The 12,910-nt window shown below is 34.9% G+C and overlaps 1 protein-coding gene across 5 annotated transcripts in view; it reads right to left on the reverse strand.

The window, feature by feature from the left end:
* The window catches only part of LOC103506355 (probable serine/threonine-protein kinase dyrk1), a 175,707-nt gene that overhangs the window by 88,532 nt on the left and 74,265 nt on the right, over positions 1-12,910 (reverse strand). The window lies entirely within an intron of this gene.

A 12,910-nucleotide genomic window follows, 5' to 3' on the forward strand; every position in this document is an offset into this window, starting at 1 on the left:
AAAATAATAAAATAATAATAATAATAATAAAATATAAATAATAATAATGAAAAAGTAATAATAAACAATATAAAATATAATAAATACATATAAATAAAAAATAAACAAGCAGGCCCGTCCTCCGGGAATATTTTTTAGAAACGAATGGTAAAGAATAATACTTAATTTGTGAATATCAGTTTATTACAATTAGATTTGATTTTTGATTAAGACTAAGAGATACAACCTTTTGTTCCAATATATTGTTTAAGTCACCCATCCATTTATTGGCCTTGTTCGGCGTAGCTTAACATAGGTGACGCTAAAATCGGTCTTAAATGATCGACTGAAGTGTTATCTAAAACTTTCTCTCTTTGAGTTCATAGGTCGTCGCGACAAATTTCAAGATTAGAGCTCATTTGTGTGAGAAAATGTGAAAAAAATCCCCCAAAAACCAGTTTTTTTTGGTTTTTTGGCTTTATGGTTTTCTGGACAAAATTTGCACCACCATTTTCGTGATCCTGGTAAAAAGACCTTTAATTTGATATATAGGTCGACCAGGTTTGGATAAGTCCTTCTATGGGGACAGACAGACAGACAGACTGACTGACTGACAGACGGACAGACAGACCGACACCGAAGCGAATACAATAGTCCGTCCACTATACCTTTTATTATTAGTAATAATAAAGGAAGGACGGACTAAAAAGTAAAATAAAAAAAAAATCAATTTTCTCAGGAAAGATTTAAAATGAATGAAGTGTTTATCTCTTTGAGGAGTCTGTTTTGTTTTTTACTAAGCCGCACTCATAGTTTTGGTTAATGGTTTCAACCCATTATTCCTCTTATTCTTTTATGTTTTTTAACAATTTGTTGGAACAATAACGATAAACATAAACTTCGATGGCTTTTGTTTCTGTGTTTGTGTTGAGTATCTATATGAAGACTAAAATATTCATGGAACTAAAATAGTCAAAGATTTTTTTAGTGGATATTATGTACTTACTATACATAACATTTAAGATTTAACTTCAGGGGGGTGAATGTAAATCTTATTATTTTGTTGCTGTGGTTACAATTCAGATTACTATCCTTTATTTATACTACTAGAATGAGACTGAAAAGTCCTTAGTCTACAACAGTCTTTCAGATGTGGAATGAATGAATTTCAGGGGAACAAAGAGAATTTCATTAGTGGTACCTATCTTATGCCAATTTAGCTAGTTTTTGTAAAACCTTATGGTAGGTTTTTATTTTTTAAGATTGAAGGTTGGGCTTTCAAACATTGTTTTTACACTTGAATGCATTGCAACAATACCATCAATCCTATTGGTACCTTCACGAATAGTTAAAGCGCGATTTTGTAATCCCATCAAGCGTAGTAATGACTACTCTATGTAATACTGTTGGGGCATATTTCTTTCTAAATGCACCAAAGGGCGGGGTCCTTCATTTCCCATAACATTCTCCATTCATGGTGCATCCTATTCCACGGCTAATTCCATACCAGATGCATATTGCTGAGATGGATATCTTCAAATCATGATATAGCAGATATACGAACACTTGAGGTACCAACTGCCGTTGTGTTAATCTCTTCAAAATAGATTTAGCGTTACTTCTTACAATAAAGGAATAGGTACAGGAGAAGAATATGATCTGTTACTTCCTTTGATTTCCGACGTTAGCCCTTTAATGATTCAAGATTTATACTTTATCCTTTCAATTTAATATATCTTCAAATCATGATATAGCAGATATACGAACACTTGAGGTACCAATTGCCGTTGTGTTAATCTCTTCAAAATAGATTTAGCGTTTTACTTCTTACAATAAAGGAATATAGGAGAAGAATATGATCTGTTACTTCCTTTGATTTCCGACGTTAGCCCTTTAATGATTCAAGATTTATACTTTATCCTTTCAATTTAATACAAAACCTAGAACAAAAAAGGGTTAAAGGAACATCTCATTTGTTTTCAAGATAAAGTAAAGGGTTGCAAATTGGATACCGGAAGATTTTTTTCTTTCCATAATAATAATTTGTCTTAACCAAGAGGTTATTGCACTTCTCTCATTCACTCCTTTTTAGTTCCCATCAAATTTTGTACTTACCTACATACGTACCTATATAAATCAAAAATACACAAGACTTGCCTAGACCAATATGGTGAAATATGACAAATGTTTTTTTTTTCACTCGAGTAGGTATTTATTTGCCCGAATCAAACGGTTTTTTAAGTCTGGTAATTTTGACATCTCCACCAATCATACTAGTGGAGATGCCAATTTACCAGAATATTTTGCTAGATTCATTTTCTTCTGATGAATCAAATAGGCCTGTTGCTGACTTCTTTAATGTTCAAATTACTCCTTTAAGAAAATGAAAAAATTCAAGTTCAAAAGATTTTCAACGCTTCTTTGGTGGCTAAAGACCTTTGAATGATTATTATGATCCTTTGAGTTAAAACAGTATATTAAAGTTGAGTTGGAATCTTATTAATATCGCGATAGTATATTAAGTACAAAAGCTTTTATTTCAATTCAACCAATTAATAAGAATAAAGAAGCAAACAAAAAATATACAAATTAATTATTTAAAATTCAATAGAAGGGGACACACTTTATCCCATCTCCTCGCTTTTAACCTCAGTGAATTTTTAATCCGACCAATTACTGTGCTTTCTTCTTATAATAGGTATTTCATTTGAAAGTGTTTGCTGTAGGGGACACTGGGGATAGCGGCTCTGGCATTTTAAGTGCTCAAATTACTCCAGAAAATTTGTATTAAGAAGTTAAAAAATAAATTTTACCTTTTACTAGGTAATTATAAGAAAATTGTACAAAAAAGTTTTGGAAAAATTGTTTGTACGCCTCTTAAAAGGGTTAAACTTTTAAACCATAAAACCAAGCTGCCTTATTCTTTTTCCACTAATTAAGGACTTGCTTGGTTTTGTAAAGTTTTCTTTAATACATTTTTAAAAGGGTTAAATTTTTAAACCATAAACCAAGCTGCCTTATTCTTTTTCCACTAATTAAGGACTTGCTTGGTTTTGTAAATGTTTTCTTTAATACATTTTTTCCACTTAACCCAATGTAACTTTTGAACTTTATCTGCTTCGCATTTTTGCCTTTGACTGTCCTGTTATCCTTTTAAAAAATTTGAAAAGAAAGTTTACTTTCTTTTTTTTTTATGAAAGTTGGAGGTCTTGAAAGCGTATTTATGTTGATGTTTTTGTATTAATTTATAATGCATGAAAATATATCATTCAGAATATTCAGATGAATGACGTACCTAAATTCATTAGATGCAGACAGGATTTGCACATTTGGTTCATAATTATGTCATCATCACATTATTATGAAGTTAATCCCTGCTTAAACTTTTTATATATATACATTTTGATGTCCCTACAATTTGGCCCTCTAAACACAAGTTTAAAATAATACATACTTAGGTACCTATGTTAATTTATACATAAGTTTAAAATACATGTCTGTTCTCTTCTGTTACAGGAATTCAGTCAATGACAATGAAGAATCATACGAAAACACAAAGAGCACACACCCAGAAAACGATATTTTCAACATCAATTCTTAAAGGAAAAAGTACATATTCCATGGTAAAATGAGCTAGATGTGACTGTGTTTTTAAATTCAAATCATCCCATGTGCATCGTGTTCAAGTGGATACCTCCGCATCTCATCCGCTAATATAATAAAAGAGAACCAAGTATAAGAGCATAAAAGAGTCTAATAATTAGTAAAAGACATCATACAGTCATATCATCGTGTTGGAATTACATTCATAAAAGGTGTCACCATCGCCAGTCATTTGCAAAATTAAAAGAAAAATAAATTTCCAGAGCAGAACCTACCTAGATAAGGATCAAAACAATTTTCTCGACTTTCAAATCCATGTTGAGTGTAAAAAACTGTAAAGCAGCTCTTAGCTTGTGTCTTTCGCGTTAAGTCGTGAAGTTGACACTTTGTACTTTTATGTTGTACAATGGAAAAAGTCTTTGACGCTTGGGGCAGAAAAAAAACTCATGGGGACTCCTTGGATGTATCTTTCAGTGTACCTGATGTAATTAAAATAAATTAATATTTCATACACCTCAGAAACAAGCTTGGGTTTATTAATTCGTTTCTTTTGTATGTAAAAAACGAAGAAAAATCGAGTGAGGCTATGCACAACTCTCCTAATGATCCTAAAAACATCTGCAGACATCAACCCAAATAGTTCAATGTCCTTCACAGCCATAGAAGCAACTTAAAACGAGCGGTAATCCAGTTACTTAATAAGTAATACTTATCCCTATACTAGACCTGTATGACACAGACCAGGAATTCCTAATATAAAACAATATTTCTGTGAAAACAATCAGCAATAGGTATATCGAAAGCAATAACCATACGGTTGCCCATTTCCCCTCCTTTGCGAACATCCATTCCCTTGTCTGCATAATTGATATCTAGTACATTTCGTCCCCGTGTAATGTCTTTTGCTATAATGTTATAATGTCTCTTTTGAAATATAAAAGGCTCAGATCCGTCAACTCGCATCCCATGGTCATGTTGGTCACCCATAACATTCCCATTTGTCATTAATAAATGATCAACTTCTTGATATTGTTTTCTTCTTTTCCCATTTCTTTGGCTGCTTCTTTTTGTGTCTCCATTTCTATATGGTTAGCTCTTCTTCATCACTTATTTCTTTTTTTACCTCCCTTCCTCTCTCTCTCTCTCATTCTGTTGATATCTTCCTGTTTCAAATCTTGTTAAGATTAACGAATTGGAAGCAGATGTGACCCTTGTCCCAAGTTTCCTTCACATATTAGTTCAGGAGAGTCCCAGAAGGATCGTAATATTGTGTCCACTGTCCGAGATCTTTTTGTGTTGTTCTTGATCTTGAATATATATGGATATTTTCTTTTCCTTACGTTCTTATAGTGTCTGGTATACATTTTCACAAGATTTTTGGTGGTCTTTTTGCTGTATTTTTTCTTGTTTAAACCTACCTACTGTTTGGTGGAATTTTGTTTGTTATGTGGCTATTACTTTCAAGGTATTTATTTAATGTGTCATAATTATTGCCAGTTATCATTTACCTAGGTACATTGTTTTTTGGTGTTTTTTATTCCACCGAATCGTTTCAGTATGTAGATTCTCCCTAATATCTTAATTATCATGTTCAGTCTGTGTGATCTATTTTGAGATGAGTTTTTGTTTTCAAGACTAGGGTGAGGAGGATAAAAAAGACAAAGAGTGTGCGTGAAGATGTACCTGATGTTTTGGGATGTTTTTTATTCTCCTGTTTTATGGAAATTGTGTGATATTTTGGGAAGTAAAATGTGATCAAATTTGTTTTAATTATCAAGAAGCCTGCTTGTTAATGAAGTTTCTATTTCTTTTCTCGTGATTTTTTTTTTTTAGAGGGAATGAACATTGACTGAAGAGTAAAACGAGTTCAATATAAAGACATCAACTTACAGCCCGGCCTTCGGGGGAGGGAGGAGTAAAGAATTTGAAACAATATATTATTCAACTATCCAGGGTAAGCATATATTCTTTTGCCAGTAGCTTGAATGGTAGCCGGTTTTCTGTTGCATCCTTGTCACATTTTTGAACTACATACCAAATTTCAAGTCTCTAGCTTGTACCGTTTCCAAGATATTGTTAAATTACACCGAAAGCCGCCAAAAAGCGGTAAAATGCCGCCAACGTTGCACCGATCTTAATCAAAAGTTTCGTGTCGCATCCTTGTCACATTTTACATCTACATGCCAAATTTCAAGTCTCTAGCTCTTACCGTTCTCGAGATATTTTGTTTACAGACAGACACACACACGGGCCAATGGCTGAAACTTTGGAGATTTCGAAATGTGCTCCATAACGTACTCGTTTCCACTCAAAAACGGACAATTTTTTCCATTGGTGAACCATAATATTCAAGCAAATGCAGAAATTAATTTTAGTGCACACATACCTACTGCGAATAAAAACATCTTTTTGAAGTTATAGTTTTCTTTCATATTTATAAATTTTGACCCGATTACATTACTTTCCTTCCTATAGGATAAGGAAAGTAAAAAGTAGATATGTATATGTAACTTTCGAAATTTTTTGATGTTGGCTTGTTACAAGCGCATATTTCGTGAACCATCATTCCTAGAACCCTTACATGTACACCGATTGATTTCTCGTGAAAAGACACATAGGAAAGACTCCTTGGTCATCCTAAAATGTCCTAAATACTCTAATAGAAACTCTTGTTGAAAAAAAAAAAAAAAATCATGTTGAAATATTTGGAGATATCACAGAGAGGAGAGAGGGAGCAGAGGTCTGAAAGCATGTAAGAAATTTGTAATATGTATTGACCTTCCTTGTGAAGCCTAATTTCCCGTATTCATGGATTTCATGGTCCTTTGTGTTGATGACTTTAACTTTTTGTTTATTTTCTTTTTGATTTTCTCTTTATTTCTTTCACTCGTCTTTTATGCCTTGTGCTTTTATATTTTCAGAATTTTCTTTGATTTTTCTTTTATTCTTATTATTTTGTGTAGAATCATTTCGATTTCCCTCTCATTTTTTCTACATAATTTTCTACAGCTTTTTGTCAAAATACCCATTATTACCACCTTGTTTTTCTTGTACGAGTATACTATAATTCCAGATAAATATTCCAATATACCCACACACACCCCCACTTTGATGTTTCCTTTGAGATTTTGCTGACCCTTGTTTGTCTCGAGGATCTTTGTTCGATGTTATATATTTCATTCATAAAATATGTATCTACGATATTATTGATTCTTTGGCTGTATTTTTGATATCATTCGACCTTTTAAAGAGAATCAAAAACATTTCCTTTGTCCATTTTATAAAGCTACGGTGACGCCCACGGATTCATGTAATTTGGTACAAAGTGATAGGAGTTCAGTCTTCAATTACTCAACATTTTCTTCCACATCGGTCGAACACTGTCATTATTATTTCTTATATCTCATCAAACAATAATTATGTATAATGGAAATCTTCCTCCGCTTTCCCTCCCTTCTACCTGAGAACACAGAAGAAAAGAGAGAAGAGAAAAGAAAATGAATTTTCATTAAGTAATTGATCAAGATATGATATTTTCAATCAAATTATCCTCTTCAAGTCAGAAAACATCTTGTTCACAGGGAAAGATGGGATACTGTTAACCAGACTTACTGGAAAACTGAAGGAAACACGGAACAGGCAGTTGTAGATAAACACATAAATACGAAGAAAGATAAATAAAATTCTTTAATACAAGGTGCGTCAATCTTTGGACTTTTCTGGTGAAAGACTCAATTCAATTGATTCTAGAATTTCTATTGAAGCTGGAATACCTTACGAACAACAAATAAATGAAAAACCTGACTTGGTTTTTCAACTTTTATCATCGGTTTCAAGCTTTTCACAAGTAGGTACTTCTATTATGTCAGTATAGTAAAGTAAGATGGGTTCCATTGAGTTATCAGTGTTTTACAGTCTACCATTTGATTTACAAAGCTGTAAGAAGATGAATTTCACATGAATCACTGGAAGAAATAGAAGAAGAATGAGAAAAAAAGAAGAAGAATAAGGAAGAAAAAGAAGAACCTCTAAAAGGGTTGTAAAAATGCTATCAACAACAATAATCCAAACTTCCTCTTTAGAGCAAAAAAAAAATCTAAATAAATTCATTACAAATACAAAGCATTTTTATCATTTCTTCTTATTACAAATGACATCTCCCGCTATGGAATATCAGGTGAAGAACAATTGTGCGGAGGGGGAGTAAAGAACAAAACCAGGAACCCCATAGACAAAAAAATCAGGAATCGTGGGAATTCTGGGTTTTATTTCCGGTGCCTACCTCTCTCATACTGAAAGTAGGAAACGTTAAAATTTTAAATCTTCAATGAGCACTTGAGCAGTGCATATTCGGAGTAGATTTCTAGTACCCTCTCTTGAAGTGTGTGGACGGCGTTAGTGAATTTATTTAGCATGGTCAATAAGTTGACAATAATAGTGCTGGGTATGCACATTTACTTGCATTATGATGATGATGATTATTATTAAGACATAAAAAAGTTCGCGGTTTGTTCGCGGTATCCGTGGTTTGTTCGCGGTATTCGCGTTTTGTGCGCAGTATCCGCGGTTTGTTCGCGATATTCGCAGTTATGGGTTCGGTACACACACGGACCCATGGCTGAAACTTTGGATTTAGGCTCTAGATACCTCAAAACGTGTTTTGGCATCAAAAACTGACCATCGAAAATTTGACCCCATTACATTACTTTCCTTCCTATAGGATAAGGAAAGTAAAAAATGGTGTTTTGGATTATTATTCTGAAATCCAATTTTATCTAGTGTACGTGCACGGCGTTAGTGAATTTATTTAGCATGGTTAATAAGTTGACAATAATAGTGCTGGGTATGCACATTTACTTGCATTATGATAATGATGATTATTATTAAGACATAAAAAAGTGAACGAATAAAAAGTGATTGTATCGACCAAGGGCGTATCCATAATCCTAGCACAACGCGATGTTACCTCCATGGAAATTCAGTCCATTCAGTGAGCTGTTGGTAGTGTTGGTTTCAAACAAAACAATCAAACAATAATACACGTTCTGTTGACCATGAGACAAAAACATAGAACTATGGGAGAGCAAGTAGTTATTGTTCCTGACGTTGACATTATTAGCTCATTTAAAAAAGACGTCAAAAGAACAATACAAGCTAGTTAGCACAGCGTTGTGAAGTGTTTAACAAGGTCCACGAACATCTTAACCATATTGTCAAACAGTTTGGTGCTGGCATAGCCAAGACAGTAGACAATGGAGTAATGATAATGACAAACATGCTGGTGACAATGATGAATACAAGCGAGTCATTCAACCACTAGGCAGAGTCCAAGGATCCGTCAATATTAGCTGTAAGATAATATGGAATGTTTAATTGTGTTAAGCATATTTAAATGCTTGTCACAAATATTGTTTCCCGATTATTACACCCAGATAAATTTCATGACTTGACCTGGACTCGAACCACCAACCTCCAGATCCAAAGTCCAACGCGTTAACAACTGCACCACTGAGGTTGGTGCTGTAAGATAATATTGTAGACATAATAATCACGATAGGTTGGGTTGGTGAAAAAGGTAAATTCTTTGATTTTGAGTTCTAGGTCTAATGAAATTTATAGGTAGAAATGGTTTAATGGTACCTACCTATAGGAAAACTGTTTTTGTCGTTGTGTGAATGTTCATTTGATTTTCAAATCACAAGGAAGTCTTCTCAAATTATATTATAGACTGCTCCAAACTTTTCATTTCGATAGATCCCAAAATATTCTAAAATAACAAAGATTCAGTAGCATAAGGTAAGAACAATAGAATCTATGAACGTCAAGTGACATCAATGGGGATTATCTTGTTAAGAATACAAAATATGAGAGAAATAGTTTGACAGTCTGGTCCAAATTCTAGCTCTCCTCTGTTTATGTCAATCTTCGAACGAACCCAGAAACAATTTCGATGAATTTCGATCAGTTTTTGGGGGAAACTTTTAGAAGAAATATCCAGATACATAGATAAGTTTGAGGATTGTTTGGAAAATTATGGAAATTTTTCAAGAAGAGATTCAATTCCAAAATGTTCAACTCAGAATCCATGAGGGCATGATACCAAGTGTTAGGAAAGGATTGTTGAATGACAAACATAATCAAAACTTGTAATGAAGCTTTGCGTGTAATCTCATCAAAGAATCAAAGTCAGTGGCAGTTGTTGTCTTCTGTTTATTGCGAGTGGGGGCTCATCCCTGTGTGACGGTATTTCGGATCTAAATTTAGGATTTCAGAGACAGTTCTATCTCTATATTGTTTTTTATGTTATTAAAAAAGAGAACTAATAATTCATTTTCTAAATACTTGTCTTCTCCATCAAGAGGGTATTAAAAATATATAAAGGGTTGTAATTAAACTGATGAGACATGTTGCGTACAACCCCTTGGCTTTGGAAGTTTTTAGCATGTGTATGGGGATTGTGGAGTGAGGAAAGGGTTTTCGAGTACCTTGCCGCGTGGAATTGTACACTCACGAGGGATTTCCGCTGAAGTTGATTTGTATCTTTGATAAAGATTTTTTTTATTTTTTTTATTTTTTAGAAATTAATTTTATTACCCCACCAAGTCAGATCCAAGTTAGAGACATTCGAGTTGTCTACTGGGAAATGAGCTAGCAAGAAATTAATAAACAACATTCAACATACATTATTATTAAAGTAATACATTTTGAGGATTTGCATTCTTCTTTATTATCGACTGCGAACGGTTCAACCAACTTTCTCCACGTTAACACCTAGGAGGATTAATCTCGTTGGTTGAATTCAAAGCAATGTTAAAGAAAAAGCTCAACTTTTGATCTTCAGATCTCTGGAGCCTGCTTGTGGACAACAGAATTCGTAGTTTTCTTTCTTTCATTTCAAAGCATTTTGTTTAGATTGATGTTTGAACCCTTCTACTGTATCCCTCTGTTTTGAAATGCTTTATTAACTGTAATTAACACCTCGCCATTGCCTCCTCTATTATTTTCCTTTTTCGTGCTTCAATCTTCACCCTCTGTTTTACCCCCCAACACAAATTCTGTCAGAAATCTCTTCATCCCTTAAAAGATAAGAAACGAGCCAAGACGGCGGGGTCTAAGTTTCTCCTAATCATACGATAGAGTTTTCATTGACGTGCACTCTGTGATGTCTAATTATGTCGCTTTTGTTTACTCCCTGTCTCACAACTTTCATGGGCAAAGTGAAACGCCAAATTCTTCGCTTTTTGGGGTGGAACTTTGTTGGGCTATATGTTTATAAATACATAGTTTGAACAGGTCCTGGATGTGTGGACATTGTTTCGTCCGCAATACCACTCATGAATTGTCCGTTAGTAAGTCTGATCCATTTTGTAGGTCTGATAGACGAGGGTTTTTCAGTAGTTTGTAACGTTTGACTTGGCGAGCCATACTACCTATTACCGCTATTGATGCTCCTGCACAATAATGTCTCATTGTTTCTCTTATTCCCGAAGTTACGTCATAAGATACTTGGAATATTAGATGATTGATTGCCCTCCATAATGAACCTTTAGTTCTCGTTCCCTATTAATGAGTTCGGAGAAATATTTCAAGTCTCTCTAAACTTTCTTTCTAATATTGTCAAAGCAGAAATTCACAAAAGGAAAAACAACACCGGAAAAAAGTTAAGTCAATTTTGAAGTAAGAAAAAATAAAAAAAGCTGAAACTTTTCAGAAAAGAATTTCCCAGCTTCTTCTTGTTCATTATTGAACTTTTCCTAGTTTTTACAAAAGTTCACAAAAAACTAATTTCATTTCCTAATTTCTCAAATCTTATTATCATTCAGTTTTTGTTTTGTCATTCCCCTTTTATTTGTCTAATGACTGAAAAGTCAGAAATTGTTCCTTATACATAATTGACAATCGAGTTGTCTTCTATTCAAGATCAGACTCAGAGCAATCAGTGAAATCACTAACAGCAATGGGGTCTTTTGCCTGCTGACTCTGACAACCTGTGTGAATGTGGCACACTTCAAGATTCTGCTCATTTACTTGTATGTCCTCTGTTGGAGAAACCCTGCACGGAGCTAGATCTTTTGCATGCAAATGACACGGCCATCCAGACCGCTCTTTTCTGGAAGGACAAGATTTGACGAACGAGCTGAACACGGAAAGTAAGTAAAGTAAGTACTAACAGCAATACTCATTGTTGAAGGTTATTGTTCCTTTTTTTTTAAAGAGGTTTGACAGAGGGAACTGTAACTGCTATGGTCTTATCGTCCCGAAATCGAAGAGAGAAGGAAGACAGGATAGGAAAAAGCCAGCCGTTCCGAGAACGAACATTATCCCATCAGGATAAAATCCACCCCGGGCGGGAATCGAACCCGCGGCCTAGCGCTCACAAGGCAGACGCACTACCAACTAAGCTAACCAGGCTGGCAAGTAGATAATTTGATTAGTTAGTTTGCTTTCTATTTGAATAGATAGCCAAGGACCTAGTACTGATCTAGTAGTAATGGAGCAGTTGCAAATGGGTAAAAATTATAAATAAATGGTCGATTCCTAGCTTTCAGAAACGGAACCAATTCCGATGGAGCATGATCTTTGATTTCCTATGGTTTATAGTGAATATAGTGCAGTTTCCAAAAGAGATTTTTTTCTTTAAGAGGTTTGACAGAGGGAACTGTAACTGCAATGGTCTTATCGTCCCGAAATCGAAGAGAGAAGGAAGACAGGATAGGAGAAACCCAGCCGTTCCGAGAACGAACATTATCCCATCAGGATAAAATCCGCCCCGGGCGGAATTTTTTGAAATCAACCCCAATCAGATTGCTTGATCCGAAGTTAATCCAAATACGCTCACTTGTGGCCTCGGCCATCAATGATCTACTAGTGTGGTTGCTTGTCCAAAGATAGTCTATTCGTACTCAATCTACAAGCATCCCCCTATTTGGGTTCTGGGGCACTCTATTCGGGTTTTGGGGCACTCTATTCGGGTTCTGGGCCGATTTCTATTTCACTTCGGGGGGGCGGCTTTTGTACTACAGGGTTGGGGTCGTTCCAGGGTTGTATTTCGGCCGAGCCGAACACGAGATAGAATAGATTGGTGACCGCCAGAATTATGAACGTGAGCCAAAACACGAGCCTCCATTCCGACATTGTACTCTGAAATGAAAATTGGAGTTAAATATAATGGAGCAACCTCCGTGGCCGAGTGGGTATCACACTAGGCTTGCACGTAGGAGGCCCGGGTTCGATTCCCGGCGGGGCCGCAGTTTTTTTTCGGCTCTGTGCTTGGCGTTCAGGGTGCACTTGGCCTCGTGAAGACAATTGAGTGGCTACTTTTATTGAG

Source organism: Diaphorina citri, unplaced genomic scaffold, assembly GCF_000475195.1.
Source record: "Diaphorina citri unplaced genomic scaffold, Diaci psyllid genome assembly version 1.1 scaffold229, whole genome shotgun sequence".
Lineage (NCBI taxonomy): Eukaryota > Metazoa > Arthropoda > Insecta > Hemiptera > Psyllidae > Diaphorina > Diaphorina citri.